We start from the raw sequence: 18,517 nt of genomic DNA, 5'->3' as shown, positions 1-18,517 counted from the left end.
CAAGCCTTGTCCTTGAGCTATGGTCCATGAGCAGCAGCAGTTTGCGCTGGGACATTTTAGCCACCCCACCGTGGGTCCGGTATTTCATAGACTTCGGAGTTCGCAAGGAAAAGACCTGCTTGTGTGTTCTCTGGTAGCTGCGTTCCACGAGGCTGGCATGGTCTCCTTTTTCTCTGGGAAGCCCAGGGTCCCCTTCTGTTCACCTCACTAATGACCTGCAGCCCACGACTGTTCTCTCCTGGGCCCCGAGCTTAGAGTTTGGTCTCAATTACACACAGCAAAAAAGAAGCTATATCCTGGAAACTTGCATGAGAGGAGGCCAAAAAAGAAAAGAAAAAAAAAAAAAAAAAGAGCCAAGTATTACCAGTTTCCTCCATTCAGACTGGTTTCAGAAAGAAAAAGAAAAAAAAAATCCTGGATAAGGAGCCAGTTTTCAAAAAGCATGACTTCTGTAGAGTTTGAACAGCAAGGAGGGCACTCTTGTCTGAAGAAACACCCAAACACGGGACAAGAGGCCACCGGCTTGCACTCTCCCAGACACCGGCAGCCTATGTTGCTATGGTAACCACCAAGCTAGTTTCAGTCCGTTTCCCTAGGTCAGGCTATGCCTAAGGATGCTGTGTCAGTGCCACAGAACTAAGTTACTGAAAAAGTTGTTCTATCTGCCCAGAGGAGAAGTTCAAGCAGCAGATCCCACGGCCCCCTTTGCAGAGTGTGTGCCGGGGAGGGCAGCCGCATCAGCTTTGGCATCTCCTCTTGTGGACCTGACAAGTGGTGTGGTAATCTACTAGTCTTCCCAGCAGTTGTTTATTATTTTAATCGGCATCCTCCCTTCCACCACCCTTCACACACAGTTTGAAGTTAAGTTCACTCCCACTTCCTGGAGGCTTCCCCGCCCCAAACTGCAGTATAGTGTCTTTCAAATTGTCATGATCCACATCCCAGTTTGGATCCCACCCCTGAAAACAAAAGGGGCTAGGTGCACAGAACAGTACGAACCATGAAACAAAATCTGTGTGATCAACGGTATTATTTCTAAAAAGGTTTTAACAGCAAAATGATGGGGAAAATCCTTTTAAAGAAAAAAAAATGTTTTTAATCTCAATGGCTGTTTTCATGTGGGGAATCTACTTGTTTCTGAAACAAAGCTTAATAAGTGAAACTACTCAAAATGTGAGTAATACTCAGTTACTATTAAATGTGCCCTCTATTTTGATGTTAAATTGTTACTGGCACTGAGAGAAACACTATCGTCTACAAAGTTTTAAGAGTAAATGCTTTCAAAGAAAAAGTTAAATCCAAATGATGTACTCTTTGCACTGCTATTATGAACATCATTCCAAGGCAAAAATGTGATTTTGTTTTTGCATTACATAGCTATTTATTACACCAATAAAAGTATGACAGACATGTTCATATGAAACATAGTTCTCCAGTTGTATGAAGAATCTCATCATAATTACAAAATGCTCTTTAAAGTGACACTATCACAAATGGGATAACATTAATCTTGATATAACTAAGTTTGCTTTCTGCATCAGGGCATAGAGCAAAGAAAAAAAAAACCTTTGAAGTTAGAATATGTGTCTCCTAAAAGACTATTTGAATTACTTTAATATCAAAAATTGTTAGCACTCACTTAATCATATGGAGAAAACGACTCCGTTAACAACAGAAGAAAACAAAAATCCAACAGGGAAAAACGAGGTTATTATTTTTTTGGATTTGCAAACCATTTTTATTTCCATGTCATTCCCAACTTATTCTCTTATCAGTATTTAAATAGCATGTGTTTTACATATGTGGATCTACACAAATTCGACAAGCTTTTAAAATATTTTTATCGTTTATTCATAAAAACCAACATGTCTCCAGAGGAAGGCTGGCTTTATGAGATTTGTAGCAGAATGTGTTTCACCTCAAAGTGCCCAATTCAGATTTATACACAGACACAATTAATGTCAAAAACAAATGTGGTAAACTAATAATTACCCAGAAATTTATAAATAAAATTAATCTATGCAGTTTGTATCAAAATAAATAAATAAAACACCAAAAACACTGACATCAGCATGAAGACCAGTCATCAAAAAACGAAGTTTAGAAACACACAGAAACTGACCAGGTTGACCCTGATCTGTGAGAGCCCTGCGGCCACATGCTGAGATCTTTCAGCAGTAACAAATAAACTTTTTACATAAATACAAGACAAAAGGAACCACCAGCACCACCATCACCACCTCCAGCAACATCACCACAAAAAATAAATAAATAAAAGAGAGAGAAAAAGAACAATCTTTCGCAGCTGGGCAAACTTCCAACTACCACCCAGGGTGCTGGATGATTGTGATCAGAGACATGTGCAAACATGCAGCCTCCCCCATAACCCCCGCCCCACCCATGCACGTATCAAAAGAGTGAATTAAAGAAAACCTCTATGGAACAACAGACAGTACCACAGTCTTTCTCTAAAGTACAGCCTTATGTTTAAAGGGTTCTTACACCAAGAAGAGGATGGGATGTTATTGTTAGAGCTCCAAATATCTTGTCTCCTTAGACAAGGCTAATCTTTATGAGGGAAAAGCAGCAGCATCCTGCATGTTAAAAACTCTTCCCAACAGATAAGAGTTGGGTAAACTTTACCAGCATGATAGGTACCTCAGTCCTAGAAGAGATAAAGACAGGATAAGGAAAGAGAGGAAGAGTGTGGCCCCACATGGAATTCTAAGTAGAGTGTCTGGAAGTCAAAGTCTTCGTGCCAGGTACTTGCTTCCCTGCAAATGACGTGCCCTGCAGATGCGTGATACCCATTCTCAGAACTCACATCCTCTGCTTGGGCAGAAAAGCAGACACTTAAATAAAGCTCCCTACTCACAGTTATAAAACATCAAAAACTAAAATACTGATGATCCTAGCTAGGAGGACATCCTCTTTAGGAGAAAAATGGGGGAAAATACTCAGTGGATCCATGTGGAACCAGTCAAAAGAAAAAAAAAATTGATTCTCATCTAATTTTAATAACAGGGTAACTATACTCTCACTAAAACACTGGGAAGCAACTTAAAATTCTATTTTTAAAAAACAGGTATAATTGACATTAAAAATTTTATTTTTAAAGTGCTAAAGACAAATTGATTATTTATGTGTAAGTCCAAAGATATTTTTCAAAATTCAAATAGCAAAATCCTAGTTTGTTACTCAAAAGTGCTGTGCTCTTTGATAAGTGACACATTAAAAGAAAGACTTGTAAAAAGTAAATGTGAATTGTTTTTCTAAATGTGAGCACATTTTACAATATATTCATGTTTGCTATCTATAATAGGAATACTTTCTCAGTTTAAACTCTGTATACAAAATAACCCCTTGGTAACATTCCTTACATCTCTAAAGCCCTTTCTATGTTTTTAACCAAGCACCTCTTTGATAACATTATCTCCAGTAATCCTGTAATCATTAAAACAAAAAATACAGGCCTCCAGTGAAAAGCAGCACATTAGCACAGAGACTTAGTAAATTGGATGATGAAATTTGAAGCAGTGGACATTTTGCCGGTTTAAGCTAGTGTGCAAATAAATTGTGCACTAACCCTCATGAAGTGGAATAAACATAATACTACCAATTCCTATAACAGATCAACAAACACTGAATATCCTAAGATTCTCCAGCTAAATAAGCCATGTCACAAACATAGACACATAGTTCCAAGAGAACATGAAGGTTACAGAACCACAGAAGCAGGAGAAAATGCAATAATGGAATTGATAAAATCTAAATCTACATTACTTAATAAAAACCACATTCCACCGCCAGAATGAAGAGAGCTACATGCATATATGGCTTTGGAAAAACTTTCAAGGCCAGGATAATTTAAAAACTTCTTATGCTTAAAAACTATATTTCATTTAATTTGTTACAAGATAACTTATTTAGCAATTTCATTGAGGCAATAAGACATTCTTTAGGATTCGGACAAATATAAGCAAAAAGTGAAGTCTAAATACTTTGCTAATTTATGCCTTACCCATACAGTGGATCTTAAAGTACCCTTCCCACTAAACAAACTTCACATTTATAAACACTGTAAAGATAAAGTATGTTTCCTATGCAAAACCTTAAAGTTTTTTTTTTATGTTGGTCAATATAAAAAACAAAAACAAAAGAAAAGCTTCTTGGGAGCCTCTAAAGCAAAGCATATGGAGGTCAATAGGTGATTACAAATAAATCGGTACATCATGCCTTTATTCAAAACAAAGAGCTTCAGGCATGGGGAGAAAAATTTACATATCATAAACCCATTCAGACTTAAGGAAAGATCCAGATTATAATGCCTTTGAAAGGAACATATATAATTACCTTTTTCATAACCTTACTAACTTTTTAGTTTATTTTAAAACTAAAACAGCTTCTAGACCCTAATCATGACGTGAAATTTCAATTCATTGTCTACTGCCTCTGTAGTTCTATTAAGGGGACACTACTCAATGCATTACAGCTTTCTAGTTAACATCAGCCAGCAACCAAGACTGTCAGCTGCTAGCTATTTAAAGTAATATACAGCCCTAAAGGGCAGAAGGTCCAACCTAAAACGGAGGCCTGAGCTCCCTGATGAAAGGCGGAACTCTCCTTTTATCCAAGGAAGTTCACGCAATATGCTTTGTACACAAAGAGTTATTTTTAACGTTTAACGTTTATCTCTTAATACTGTCATCTATTCTGATAGCTATGCATGTAGCCGTTGGGAAATAAAAATCATAATTCGTAAGAAAAAAATTCAACATGTATTTCCATAACCCACATTCAGAAGATTCTACTACACATTTTAAAAGGCACAAAGAGCTTTTTCTTCTTCAGGGGAGTGGATGGGTGCGGTAGGGCTTGAGGAAGAAAAATGCCAGCTGAGCTGAATTAGCCAACCAGGTGCAGGGTCAGCCTTCAGCAACCTTCCAAATATTTAATGATTCAGAGAGCACTTTATTAGGTGACTAAAAATAATGCCAAAACAAGTTAATGTTTCAAAACCATATCCTTCCTAAAAAATATGCAGCATCAGACAAGAGTGAAACCACCTCAGACGGCCAAGCCTCACAATTCCAGACGTCCACTGACAGCGCAAGCCTGTGGGACAGGCAGCTAAATGACACAGGGCTCTGGAGGAAGGTTCTTAAAGGTTTTCTAAGAGTTCTTCCACCTTTCCCCAGCTATCCAGATTCAGAAAATTAAAGCCTAAATCAAAATGCAAATTTTAATAACAAAAAATGTGTCAAGATAAATGAAAATTGAAGGTGCTGTTTTCAATCCCAAGTAAAATACTGGTACTCATCCCAGGAAGGCATTGTTCCTACACTCTGAATATGTATTTAAGGAACTGGACATGCAGTGAACCCTGAAGAAGTTCAAACTAACGCAGTGAGATCAGCTATGCTTCTGGATATAATACCGAGCAGCAGGCTTTTGTGATGCCTGCAGGCCAGTCCATTCAGAGTTGAGTTACTACTTCAACTCTGACCCAAGGTCCTGCCATCTTCCTGCTTTGCATCCCATTTTGAATTCTCTGCAAAATCACACCCCTGACCGACTTGGACTCCATAAGCAAGATTCTCTTTCATGAGTCTCAATGAAAACCAGTCAATATACCACCACATGAACCACTTATACTCATATATATGCCTCCCCCAAAATCACAGAGTATAATCATCTTTTCTTCCTCCCTGAGGATCTTTAGTTATATTTACTTTCTGTACTTTCATCTCACTTCCTTCATTTGTTTACAATGAGCAACGAGTTCTACATATGTCTTCGTTTCTTCCCCAAAAAGTTTCCATTGCAAACTTGGGGCTGGGGCTATTTTAGCAATATTCATCAAACATTAAAATGCGTATAAACTTTGAGTCAGAAATTCTATCCCTAGGAATTTGATTTGAAAACATGCATACAGATGTATGTATAAGGATTCTCAGTAAGTCATATTTGACATAGCAAAAAGCTGTAAACAATCTAAATGTCCATCAGTAGGTAACTGTGTAAGTAAATGACGGCGGATTCCCACAATGGAATGCTGTACAGCTATGGAAAAGCAATCATGCACTATGTGCTGATAAGAAATAATCTCTAATACATGTGTATATACAGAGAATATATTTGGGTATGCCAAAAGGGAGGAGATTATGTAGTTATGTAAAGGTAAAATATATGAAATACAGATAATATTTCTGGAAAGAGATCTAAGATACCAATGATGGGACCAGAGATCTGAGTGTCCTAGAATGGGACACTTTATTTTGTTTTTTACACTGTGTGAAAATTCTACCACAGGCACAGAGTACTTTTTCCACACAAAATTAAGTCAATAAACAGACAGCAAAATCCCAAGTAAAACACATTTGTCCTTCTAGGTAAATAACTATTTTTAAAATGGTGGCGTCATTTAATTTGAAAGTAAATGCCATGAGAGACAATCATTTTTGTCTCTGAAAGTTTCAGAAGTTCTGTGGTGCCAGATGGTCTGACATTCTAGCAAATCAGCCCTCAATAGAAACAAGCTTTCAGCAGCAGTGGGCTGGTCAATGGTAAACTTTTCTAAAAGAGACAGAGACAAAGCCTTTTTGTTCTCATAAGTTACTCTATAACCGGTAACTCCAGCTTATTTAAGTAATAACTTTGTGCCTAAACAGGCAATATACAATTCAAGCTATTCTCTTTCTAAGGAAACCAGTACTCCTAACTGTCATCTGATACTGTGATATTCCACAGTATACAATTTTTGGAAATGCTTATAAAAAATGCTTGATATACACCCAAAAAAGAATATCTAGCCTGATTTGTTCAAAGCAATTGCGGTATGGCTTTATCTTTCAAATTGGTGATTCTACCCACTAAGCTGGCAGAAAGATTTGAGTACCCGACTCCACTAACAGCTTAAAAGATGCTGCAAATACAAATAGCAATTTCATTCATGAATCTAAGTCACAGCAGTGAGAGAGAAGACAGCATGAACCCTGCCCTGCTTGTTGTGTCTGGAGAAGGTATGCTTGATGTGCTAACACAATACCAAAGCACAAAACGGTGGTGCAGGAAACGGACCACTGCAAGGCAAGCAACCATGGAATACTAAGATGTGGCATGGTATTGTTTAAGGCCATATCAAGCAGTAGAAGAAGGGTTATAATCTCTAGCTCTACATTAAAGATTCTCAAGCCAAGGATTGAGAGTACAATTCAAAGCCAAAATTTGACATGGCTGGTGTTTTAACTTTAAAATAAAAGTATGAGATGATTGTAGTAATGGAGCCTTTAAAAGCACGACTCTAAATCTAGTATTTCTGCTTATAAAAACAGTACTGGCATCAAAATTATAACCTTGGGAGGCTAAACAAATACTCAAGTGATGTTGCTACTGCACAAAACCTTTCTGGAATACTGCTTCAGAGATGCCTTTATAATTAACAAGAGATCCAATAATAACACTGATCATTTTTTCAAACATACTACCATTTTTACCAAAATTTAACACCCGTCTTGCTCACCAGACTTAACTGAATGATTGCTGGCAGTGTGCACACTCATCTCATAATATAACTCATAAGTTAGATCTATCATTGATTAGCAGATTCAAAACATGACACATGTTATTAAGGATGCTACAAAGGCTGCTTGATATTGAAAAAATGTGAAACTAATTTAGAAAACATATGCAACTGAAATGTTGCTACAACATATTGAGGGATAGTATTTTGAGGAATAATAATATTCTTTGACTCATCCCACCCCATCTCTATTGCCACTGCCAGAGCCATTGGTTGTTCCTTTTTAGCTGTGGCATATTTATTTAATGCCTCTTAATTATCTTACAGCGAACACTACACACTCCCATAGAGAAGATTATAGCTCAGAATGACACAGAACTTAAATCATTAGGGTATAACTTTCTCATTAGAAATTATGAATCAGATCATACCACTACTATGATACTCTGGAAAGCGATGCAGAACCTTTTCAATCATATGAGACAGTAAGAACTGATGTCACATGTGAACTAGATTACTTATTTGTATTATTACATCTCAGCCCTATTATGTTATATCTTCCACAGGATAAATAAGAATAGTCTTCCTGGAGTCAAGGGACCCGGGTTGTGATTTCATCTGTAACCCTTATGTAGCTGTCTGACCCAAAAAAGGCCACTTGAACCCTTGCCTGGACCTCGATTTTTCTTTGTAAAATGATCCTCCGACGCTTCAGCAGACACTCAAAAACTCTTATGAAGGAAGCCATTCACTAGTACTGTATTACTGATTGGTCATTACTTTCAACAAAAATTCATTGACAATTGGATAATTTTTGTTACAAGAAAATTAAGACTTTCCTGTGATTCTATGCAATGCTAGGGGTGCCTGCAGTGGGTATTCTAAAGAGGAAAATGAGGGTTCTGCTAAGTTTTCATACATTCCCCAAAAGTTAGTAAAACTCTGAAAACAAATTACTATACTATTTGGAAAAGCATGCATATTATTTAAAAAATATCTCTGCATATTTTCACCACAACGTTCATAACTTCTTAAGTGTTAACACTGGCTATGACCAGCACCAAAAATTTAAAAACAAATATAAACATATTATAAAAAGCCCATCAGTGAACACTAATTATTAAAGAACAATATTAAATAATAAACTATTCATCACATCAGTGAAGCAATTCCTTGAAATAGCAATACTGTCTTCAATTTGTTCACTGATGTATCCACAGAGGTTACAACAGCCCCTGACACAAAGTAGACAACCGGATACAGTCACTGACTTACTGAATCCGTGTCACACATACTGTCTCTGTATAAGCTCACAAAATATTGAAACTTCACAAGAAGTTGGAATCACCAATAAATACACCTAAATTACCAACTATTTAAATATCAAAATCTCTTAATATTTTTGATACTCTCTTGCTTCAGCTTTCTCACTCACCTTCTAATAGGATTTCTTCAAGCCATCCTCCCTGACACCTCTCTCCTCGAGCTTCAAATTATCTTCTGTACCCTATTAGCATGACAACCAAACTAAATTCTCTTCAAAAACCACTTTAATCAAAAAGTCACTGATCTCATCCTCAACTTCCTCATCTATAAAAGTAGTATAATAACAGTTCACTTCAAATGTAAATTAACTATGACTTTTTAAAGAAGACTTATACAATATACAAATCTGGTGAGCTGTGTTTGGTCCATAGAAAGCATTTAATAATAATAAATAAAAAGTCCAATCCCTGCATACAGCTTTAGAATTCAAAGGTTCCTGATACTATCATATCAGCTCTTCTATCTTGTTTAAATCGTTCTTCACATTCCAACTCCAAAATATCTAAACTGTATCTAGCACTGTCCAACAGGACTTTCTGCGATGCTGGAAATGTTCTCTATCTTTGATGTCCAGAAGAGTAGCATGGCTATTGAACACCTGAAATGTGGCTAGAGTGACTGAGGAACCACATTTTGATTTTGTTTAATTTTAGTTAATTTTAATTTATTATGTAAAAGTTACACGTGGCTAGTGACCTTGCTACACATTCCAGGTGTGTTTCCCTCACAATGTTTTCAAGGATACGCTTTCTAACTTTCTCCAATATATACACTACTTTATTTCTGTTGATAGTATTCTTTTCTCTTGAAAAATAGCCTCCTTTTTTTCTATCCATTCACATTTTATCCAGCCATCAAGTTCCAATTCAATTTCCACCCTCTACTCAAAGCTCTGCAGTGTAGCTTCAATTTAACAACTTCCTTTCCACACAGGCTAGCTCGGGCACCATTACCCTGTACTTTACTTATCTGTAGCTTGTTTTGTTCAGAGGTTGTTTTGTGATTTTGTTTTACATTCCCTCTCACTCCAATAGGGAGTAAGATCTTTGAGAGAAGGAGAAAAAGTTAATTTGTGCCTCAAATGACCCGTAGACTGCTTAACATAAAGCTATTGTCCAATAAATAGTTTTTAATTGACAAGAGTAAAACAATTAGAATTTACTAAAATGACATACCCTTAATGTGACTTTATAATTGAAGAGAAAGTCATGATCTTGGCAGACTTATACAATAACAAAGTTACCAAAATAGTTTATTTTACTCAACTTCCAAATAAAAAATTCTAGTGGTTGTTTTAATCCATCTTTCCATTTTCTGAAGGGATTCCAAGTTACTCTGAAAATTTGCACTTCTCTTGTTCATAAATTTCCCCAAAGAAAGAGGTTCTGCAAACCACTCAAGCTTAACGTCAAGACAGAAAAAGTTAATTTGACTGTATTTTTTAAGTCATACTTTAAATTTTAAAAGAAAGTGCTGCCCTCTTGTGAAATGAGGTAGAAGATTTATCATTTTACTGACAGTTGAGTAAATACTGCAAAGATATTAAAAGTTAAATATTAACAGTAAAACAAAATAGAGTTTATCTCCAAGTGGTATGTGTTTCCCCTGAGGTCTGTCCCTCCTTCTCTTGGTTAATTTTCCAAACAAATGAGGAATGGGTCATCATGGTGAACTGCTCACCCTTGTACTATACTTGAATATAGTTTTACAATAATAGGAATGAAAGATTGTAGTTTTTTAACGTTGAATTACTGAGAAGGAAGCAAGAGCCAGTGAAGGAACATACGAGTCAATGACAACATGACAAAAAGTCTCAAGTCAACTCACTGTATGACATTGGGCAAGAGGTGTCTTCAAGGCCACTTATTTACATATAAAGTGAGTGTTCTCTAATGCCCCCAAATGCATAAGTTTGTGTTGAGGTTAAGCAAAAGAGAAGAGGTAAAATTATTAGAATAGTCCTTGTCTCATAGTAAGTGCTTATTACACATTAGTGACCCAATAGTAACAACATTCCCATAAATAAGATTACGTTCACAGCAGGCATTTAAACAAGACAATCCCTCAGAAACTTTAACAATATATGTTGTCCTTTATCTAGGCATCTATTATGTGGTACTAAGTATGAGGTACTAGGTACCATCTTAAAAAGCCATTAAAGTATCACTTCGAAGGAGCTCACATCCAGAGCTACCCATGAAAATACATGTTAAACCTTTCCATGATTTCATGAAGAACAAATGTGACCAGATTCACAGTTCACAGAAATGACTGTTGTAAATCCTATGGGGTCCAGTTACACAGATCAATTTACTAAAAACTTACTTTAAGTGACATAGATTATCTCGATCTAAGGGCACTAAGAACTACAATAGGAGAAAACAATTTAGTGCTATCTAATAGTTTCCTCTCTTTCCACAGAGCATGCATCTTAGAGTGTGATTTCCCTTCACCTTTCACCCTCTCCTCTGGGACTGGGATGAAAGGATGAGAGGTTGGCTGTACAAGATAGCACAAAATAAGAGTAGATGAAACCATCTTGACTATTTTTCCAACATTAGCAATTCACAAACCAGTTTTCATTTACCCACCACACTGAGACACACATGGAAATAGCTACCATTTACATATGAATATTAGGAACAGGTGGGCACATAAAAGAACGTGTTTAAAACTTGGAACATTCTTTTATTTGATTCTCAGCACATTAAGGGAGTTGTCTCTTTAAAGTCATCTTTAGGAAATTCTTTTGTAATCTAGAAGACCTTCTGTCAAATTAAAAGCCACTCCCTGATATCTGTTTTAGCAGTTTAAATTTTGATGCATGAGATTTTTTTTTAACCTTGGAAAAACATCCCATTTCTTGACTGGTGTTATGATAGAGAATAAAGAAGTGTCTAGATAGTGAGGTGAAAAAGTACCTTAGGGAAGGGTATGGATCTTATATTTAGTAATATAGTACATTTTCTGGCACAGCTTTCTTTAAAAAAAAATCCCTTTAAAAAAACCCTTTAAAAATGCAGGAATGACAATCGCACTGTTCCCGTTATACTAATTCATTGCCTCTGTTCAAATACCAGACAGCCACAGAGGAACCTAGTAACATTTTGGTGAGCTAATTGAGAAAAAAAGTCTCCAATTAAATATTAAGGAAAGAACATTAACACGCATATGATTTATAACATTTAAAATTAAGTAATGCCTTGATTTTACTGGACTTAGTGAAAGAAATGTTGACTCATCATACACTTCAGGGAATGCTTCTAACAAAAAAAAATGATGGTTAAGAAGGTGAGAAAATATATGCCTCAATAACTTTTCAAGCTGAATAAATTACATTACCTTGTAACCACTAGTTTTCTTAATCTTGTAGAGGGGAGAGAAATTTGACCAAGTGAACTGCTGAGTAAGTACAGTAATCGAAGAAGTCGACCTAAGTCTTATTACCATTTATTTAATCAAGTAAAAAAGACTCTGTTCAATGACCCATATTAAAGATCAACAAGAAAAGGTTTTCAAGTTCAAGGAATAAGAGCAATGTGTCCCTAAAACATTTGCTAAATAATGTTTTCAGTAAAGGTGTGTTGATTCAATGTGATGGACCACTGAACACCATTTTGACATAAATTCTTTTAAAGAGGTGCTTTCTCCCTCCTCCCCTCGCCAGCAGTCAATGTGACCAGCATCTTCCACTTTCTGCCAGTTAGAACCATGCTCCCAGTAGCTCAATGGCTCACCAAAACAGCTTTATACGTCTCTCCCCTCTCCTTTTTTTTTCTTTCTTTTTTGCCTCTTTAAGCCCCAGCATCCCCTCTATTTGGCACAGATTAATTACCAACTTTAAGGCTGCTTTCTCTGATTCATTTTATTTTCTTCAGATTCTTATGCATTTCCTCTAACCCTTACTATTTTGTCTCTTGTTCTTAGTCAAAGAGTGAGGGCCAACCTAACTTGCTGACTTGTATTAAGTACCTTGTAAATATTGCAAAGCACCATTCTACCATGTGGATCATATTTGCATCATTTATCTAAACTCTTGTGTTTTCTCTATTTTCAAATTCAAGTAGGTGCAGGCCCAAGTTGGAATACAGAAGTTGTCTTCAGAGACATTAAATTTAAACACATCTTCAAAACAAAATACTTTGTAATTGAACAGTACCTAAGTTCTATACTATTTTGTAAAGTTTAAACAATTTTATTTCACTAAATAAACAAAATTATACATAATAATTAGGACAGACAAAATGATTCTTTAAACTATAGTATCCTCAAGAAAAAAAATTACATAAGAATAAGAATTCAATTTAATCACTGGTATGATAGAAGACTTCAGAGAATTCTATGCCAACTAGATTTGAATTCACTATCACCATTTACTGACACTGAGATAAATCTGGTTTCCCTGTTAAACTAAGAATTATGAAATGATAGTTTAAAAAAAAACTATGGAGAAATAGAATTTAAAACCTGCTAAGGAAAAAATATAAATTAAGCCTCCAAAATAAATGTATGAACAAATACACATTTAAATATATACCTAGCTATCGTAATTTTCTCTTATTTTTAAAGCTCTTAGAACTGTTACTAGGATATTAACAGCTTATAAAACTAAATACTATCACATGTGTTATGAATTTTTTTCTTCTAATTTTTAATCACTCAGATGAGAGGTCATTAATTTTGAATACCCTGGTACTTTATGTGAAAAGCCTAATTCAGTTTAGAAAATTATTGTACCTACATATGAAATTCTGTATTTTGGATCTCTGGATCAAAAATGACATATAAACATCTGCCATCTGAACTAGTCATTGAGCCTTTTTCAATAATAATTTTAGAGTTCATTTAAAACGGCATAAGAGAATGATAAAGGTGATACGAATATTGGAACTCATAAAACAGGCCACCTGGGTGGCCCAGCCCATGTCACAAATCTGCACCTAAGTCACCTGTACTTATGGGAAACACCTGCTGCCAAGGAGCCCTAACATACACCAATCACAGTCCTCCAATCAGCCATGGCTAGCTTGCCTTACCCTAGAAAATAGGGCCCACTGGCCTTGTAAGAAAATCCCGACCTCCTAGCCAACCACAGTGCCCTTGTTTCCACATTGCCTCTTCTAAACGCAACACCACTCACTCTCGCTCCAAATCCCTCAGGATGAGTGGTGCACTGCTTGTGAGGCACTGGACTCCCTGAGTCCACGGACTGTTCCCTTGAATAAAGGACATAACACTCATTACTAAACTGTATTATTTTTGTCATTTGACAAGGTTGAAGATTAGGAATCTTTACTCAATAAACACTAAGTTTTGTACAAGTTTCTATAGAGTTTTGCTTTTCCTACACAGTATTGATTTGCTTCAGCAAATTTGGAGCTATGTTTTATTCACATATATCCCTCTTTTGCAAATGGAAAACTGAATCAGAGTCATATGTGACACAATATTAAGAAGAAAAGTTTCCCAATGATTTTTTTCCCTTCTCAGGAAAATGATGAAAATAACTAAACCACAAATATGGCTAGCCGCAGATACTAGGAACTCAACTGTACATGCAAAACATCAATCTGAAAAGCGTACGTGTGCGTGTGCAGAAGTATACAGCAGTACAATTTCTGATCCAGTCTCAGGACAGCTTCAACAAAACTAACATAAATATTTAACAAAACCCAGTGATTTATAAAATAAACAGAAACTTGCATATTTCCATCAAAACTATCTATCCAACCTACTCTTTGCTAGACAAAGTTAAACTCCTTTTCTTCCTGTTTTTCCTGCATGCAATACTTTGACTTGAACCTAGACCCTCGGTATTTGTAGTTCCCATAAAATACATCATTTTTTAGTTCTCTCTGATAAATCAAAATGTAAACTTCCACCTTTAAAGCCCCCTCCCCATTTTCTCCATGAAACTTTCCCTAATTCTAAAATGCTGACTACTCATTTTACTTTCTAGACCTCATCATTCTTTGAGAGACACAAGAGTCTTTGATGACAGAATACCTTTAACTTTTGTCTTATACTTTACTCCATACATCAACAAATTTTCCAGGACAATGTACTATCATTTTTCCTAATTATGTTGGATGCAAGCAAGAGCGAAAGAAAGTGCATTGAGTTCTGATAGACTCCATGGGAAAATTAACAGTTTGCTTATGTAAATTCACAAGGGGCAAAAAAATATTACATTAAGCTCAAGGTCAAAACTGTCAATTGTAGAACATCTATTTAAGCAGCATATCCCATAATATATTGCATATTATAAATATAATCAATGCAGGGAAGCCAGTATAATAAAATCATACCAATATTTATTCCCCTAATTCTAGGGGTGACTACTCTCTGCACTCAGAATAAAACACCTGCCCTACTAGCAAAAGATCTCCTCTTTCATGGGTGAGGGATATCGTGTCAGTGCTTTTTAAGTTTTCCCAAAACAAAGAAAACATTTCCAGTTAAAAAGATAAGAAAATGGGGGAAGTTATACAGGGGATTATCCTTGAGAGGCTGGAGGAAGTGGGTAGATGTAGGACATTTGGGACATTTTATCTCTAAACTGACCTCCTGTCACTACTTCCTAAAACAACTGGAATTGAGCCATCCATAGTGCAACTCGTCTGAGAGGGAAGAAATCAAACACAGAATGCAGAAATTTGAAAACGTCCCTCCCAAATTCCTCAAGCTGTATTAATTTTGCCTCTTGGGATTAGAGTTAGAGAAACAAAAGACTGCATGAAAAAAAGAAACTGATTATGGTGAAAATGATGTCGGATTAGCAGGAAATTAAAGATAGATGACTAGAAAGAAGACCTAACCATGACTAGGCCAACTAAGGGGAAAAAAACTGAAGCTTTATACAATATGTACAAACGCTATGGACCCACACTACAAATTAAGTCCACACCTGTGAAATTTCCTGGCTCATAACACAGGGTATCGGTACCAAGAATATAAATTTAAAGGAACATTAGCCATAATAAAAATTAAAAAAAAAAAAAAAGAAATTCAGATCATGCTTTTGCAGGTTTTTAACGAAGTCAAAATTGGCTAACCCACATACAGACACTCATTAAGAAAATACCATCATCTTCTCAAAAAGGAGCGTATACTCTGTGCCTTGTTTGAGACCTCATTAACTTGGAATAGTTCCAGTTAAAGACAAACAGGTTTTACATGCCGTACTAGATTCTAATTGCAGCTAAATATAGTTGCTAATTTTATATTCACGTAAACACCTGCACTGCCTATGTCAAGATTCTTGAGCAATAAGATTTCTGTGTATCTAAAAGCATAAAACGGACCAATCACAAATTAATTACCTTATTCATGGAAATATTGTTCAGGCCTTGAGTATTTTTTCTTTAAGAACTAAGTTCTGCTCAGTTGAATTTACTAAAAGCATAAGACAAACTCAAACTCTAAAATTAGTATTTTGTTGTATCATTTAATATAAGCATGATATCCAGACTCTATCTTAGGGCCAAAGAATAATTTCAATAATGTTACTATCATTGGTGAGAAGATGTTAGCATCACTAGGATACTAACATTTAAGAGTGTAATTTCTATTAATTCACCCTCCTTTGTTTCAGAAAAAAATTCTCTTATTTTACTTCATTTACTGATTAGTCTGAAATAATAATAATTAGTCTGAAGTATAAGTTCTTCATCCAGGAACTTCTGATCTTTAAATAAAAGAGGGAAACAAGACTGGTAGTACAAACTATTTCAACTGCATTAAATGAAAATAACCCCAGTACATTTTGGATTTCAAAAACAAGAAAGATCACAGTTGAGAAGCAGCTCTTTTCAAAACATTTTGATCTATAACATAAATATTGGGACCATGTTGGCAGACTTTCATACAAACCCCTAATAATAACAGTTGTTAAAACAAGTATTCATATAGCAATTTTCATGAGACTAGAGCTTTGAACAAATAAATATAAACTGTACTCATGATTATATGTCTCCCTGCCTCAAATCTGGATGTTGCAAGATGCTCTTTAAAAAATATAAAAATAAAGTAAGACATTCTTTTCCTGGCAATGTCTCAGGAAATTGTACGCTAATAATCTTGGTAGAGAATAAACATAGAAAATTTATTTATGATACCTGTTCAGAAAATAGATGTAAAAGGGAGTTTAGACTTTGCCTATTAAGTAGTCTATTCTTGCAAATACTTCCAAGCTTAACAGTAAACTACAACATTTTTGAGGTTCTTTAGTATTATCATAAAGGATATCTAGGGTGAGCTTTAGAAATCTCTCTAATCTACTTTTATATAATGAATCAACTAATACAATGATCCGCCATCATTACATTAATAGTACTATGATCACAATAATCAATAAAATGATTCCATCTAAAAAATACTTGATAAGCATTTGCCAGTTTCTACATGAATGTTTGATACAATGAAGAACTGCCTTCCAGTGCATCAGATTCCAAAATTTCTTCTTTACATTAAGGTGGGAAAAGGTGCCTTCGTGATACATATTACCTCCCCCTTCCACTGATATCACAGAACAAGCTCACATTTCAAAAGGTGATCCTTCCTCTCTCTGAATGTAATGATCATGACTCTCTTAGTTTTCTCATTTTTTTAGCCTAAAATACATTTTCCCCAAACTCCACTTTTTTTTTTTAACATTTTTTATTGAGTTATAGTCATTTTACAATGTTATGTGAACCAAACTCCATTTTTAGTGTTAGATTTTATAGCTTTATCTTAATGTTGCCCACACAGTTTCTTGCACATGCCGGAGCCTTCCCAAGGAATAGCCCCTCTCTCTATGTCCCCTGATAATGTCTCATGCCCCTTTGGCCAGGACAATGACAGAACATTCTTCAGAATTATCTACAGATGTTCACTTCTAGAAAGTCTGCTTTGACATCTCAAGGCTTGATTAAGTGCCCCCTTCCCCCATGTAGCAACGCCCATAGCAGCTTCCCACAGACATCCCTAACACAACACCTGTCAGCTTTTCTGTTTATTTGGCCTCATGATTCAAGAAATAGTCACTGTGAAAGAATTAAGACAAGAAAAAAAAAGTGAGAATCAATGGGATTTGATATTTGATTGCCTGGTTGTGGCAAATGACGGAGAGAAAGTACTCAAGAAGGATGCCTAAATTTCTGTCTTGGGAACCTGGGCAAGATTAGACAAACAAGAAAACACAGTAAGAGACGTGGATTTGGGCTTTAAAGGATCTGTGAAATAACCAACTCAAATATTCAGTAAGAAGTCAGATGTATGAATTTAGAGTTCGAGAAAGACAGGGCTGGACATAAAGATTTGGGAGTCATCATCAAACAGATGGTTACAGAGGCCAGGAAATAGTGTGTCGAGTGAAAACAAAATAGGTTTGAGGACAGAACTCTGGAAAATTAGCTAAATATTGAACTAAGGAAAGAAAGCCAACAAAGAATAAAAGGAAGAGACTGCCAACTACAGCAATAAAATTAAGAGTATGTGGTATACCAAGAGATGAGAACACTTGGAGAATGGTACAGAAAGATTAAATTGGGTAAGACTTGGGAACATGTAAGTAGTCAAGTCACTGATGATCCCGGCAAGGGTAATGCTGTAGTTGAAGCAAAAGCTAGATTGCATTATATTGAGGGCAAATGGGAAGTGAGGATGTCAAGACAATTTGAGTAGAGA

General features: G+C 35.7%; 1 protein-coding gene across 13 annotated transcripts in view; it reads right to left on the bottom strand.

Moving 5' to 3' along the window:
• The window catches only part of UTRN (utrophin), a 456,315-nt gene that overhangs the window by 159,508 nt on the left and 278,290 nt on the right, over positions 1 to 18,517 (bottom strand). The gene's annotated exons all lie outside the window — the stretch shown is intronic.

This window comes from Camelus ferus, chromosome 8 (genome assembly GCF_009834535.1).
Source record: "Camelus ferus isolate YT-003-E chromosome 8, BCGSAC_Cfer_1.0, whole genome shotgun sequence".
Taxonomy (NCBI): Eukaryota; Metazoa; Chordata; class Mammalia; order Artiodactyla; family Camelidae; genus Camelus; species Camelus ferus.
Note: the sequence above shows the minus strand (reverse complement) of the source record. Positions and strands in the feature narration are given on the sequence as shown.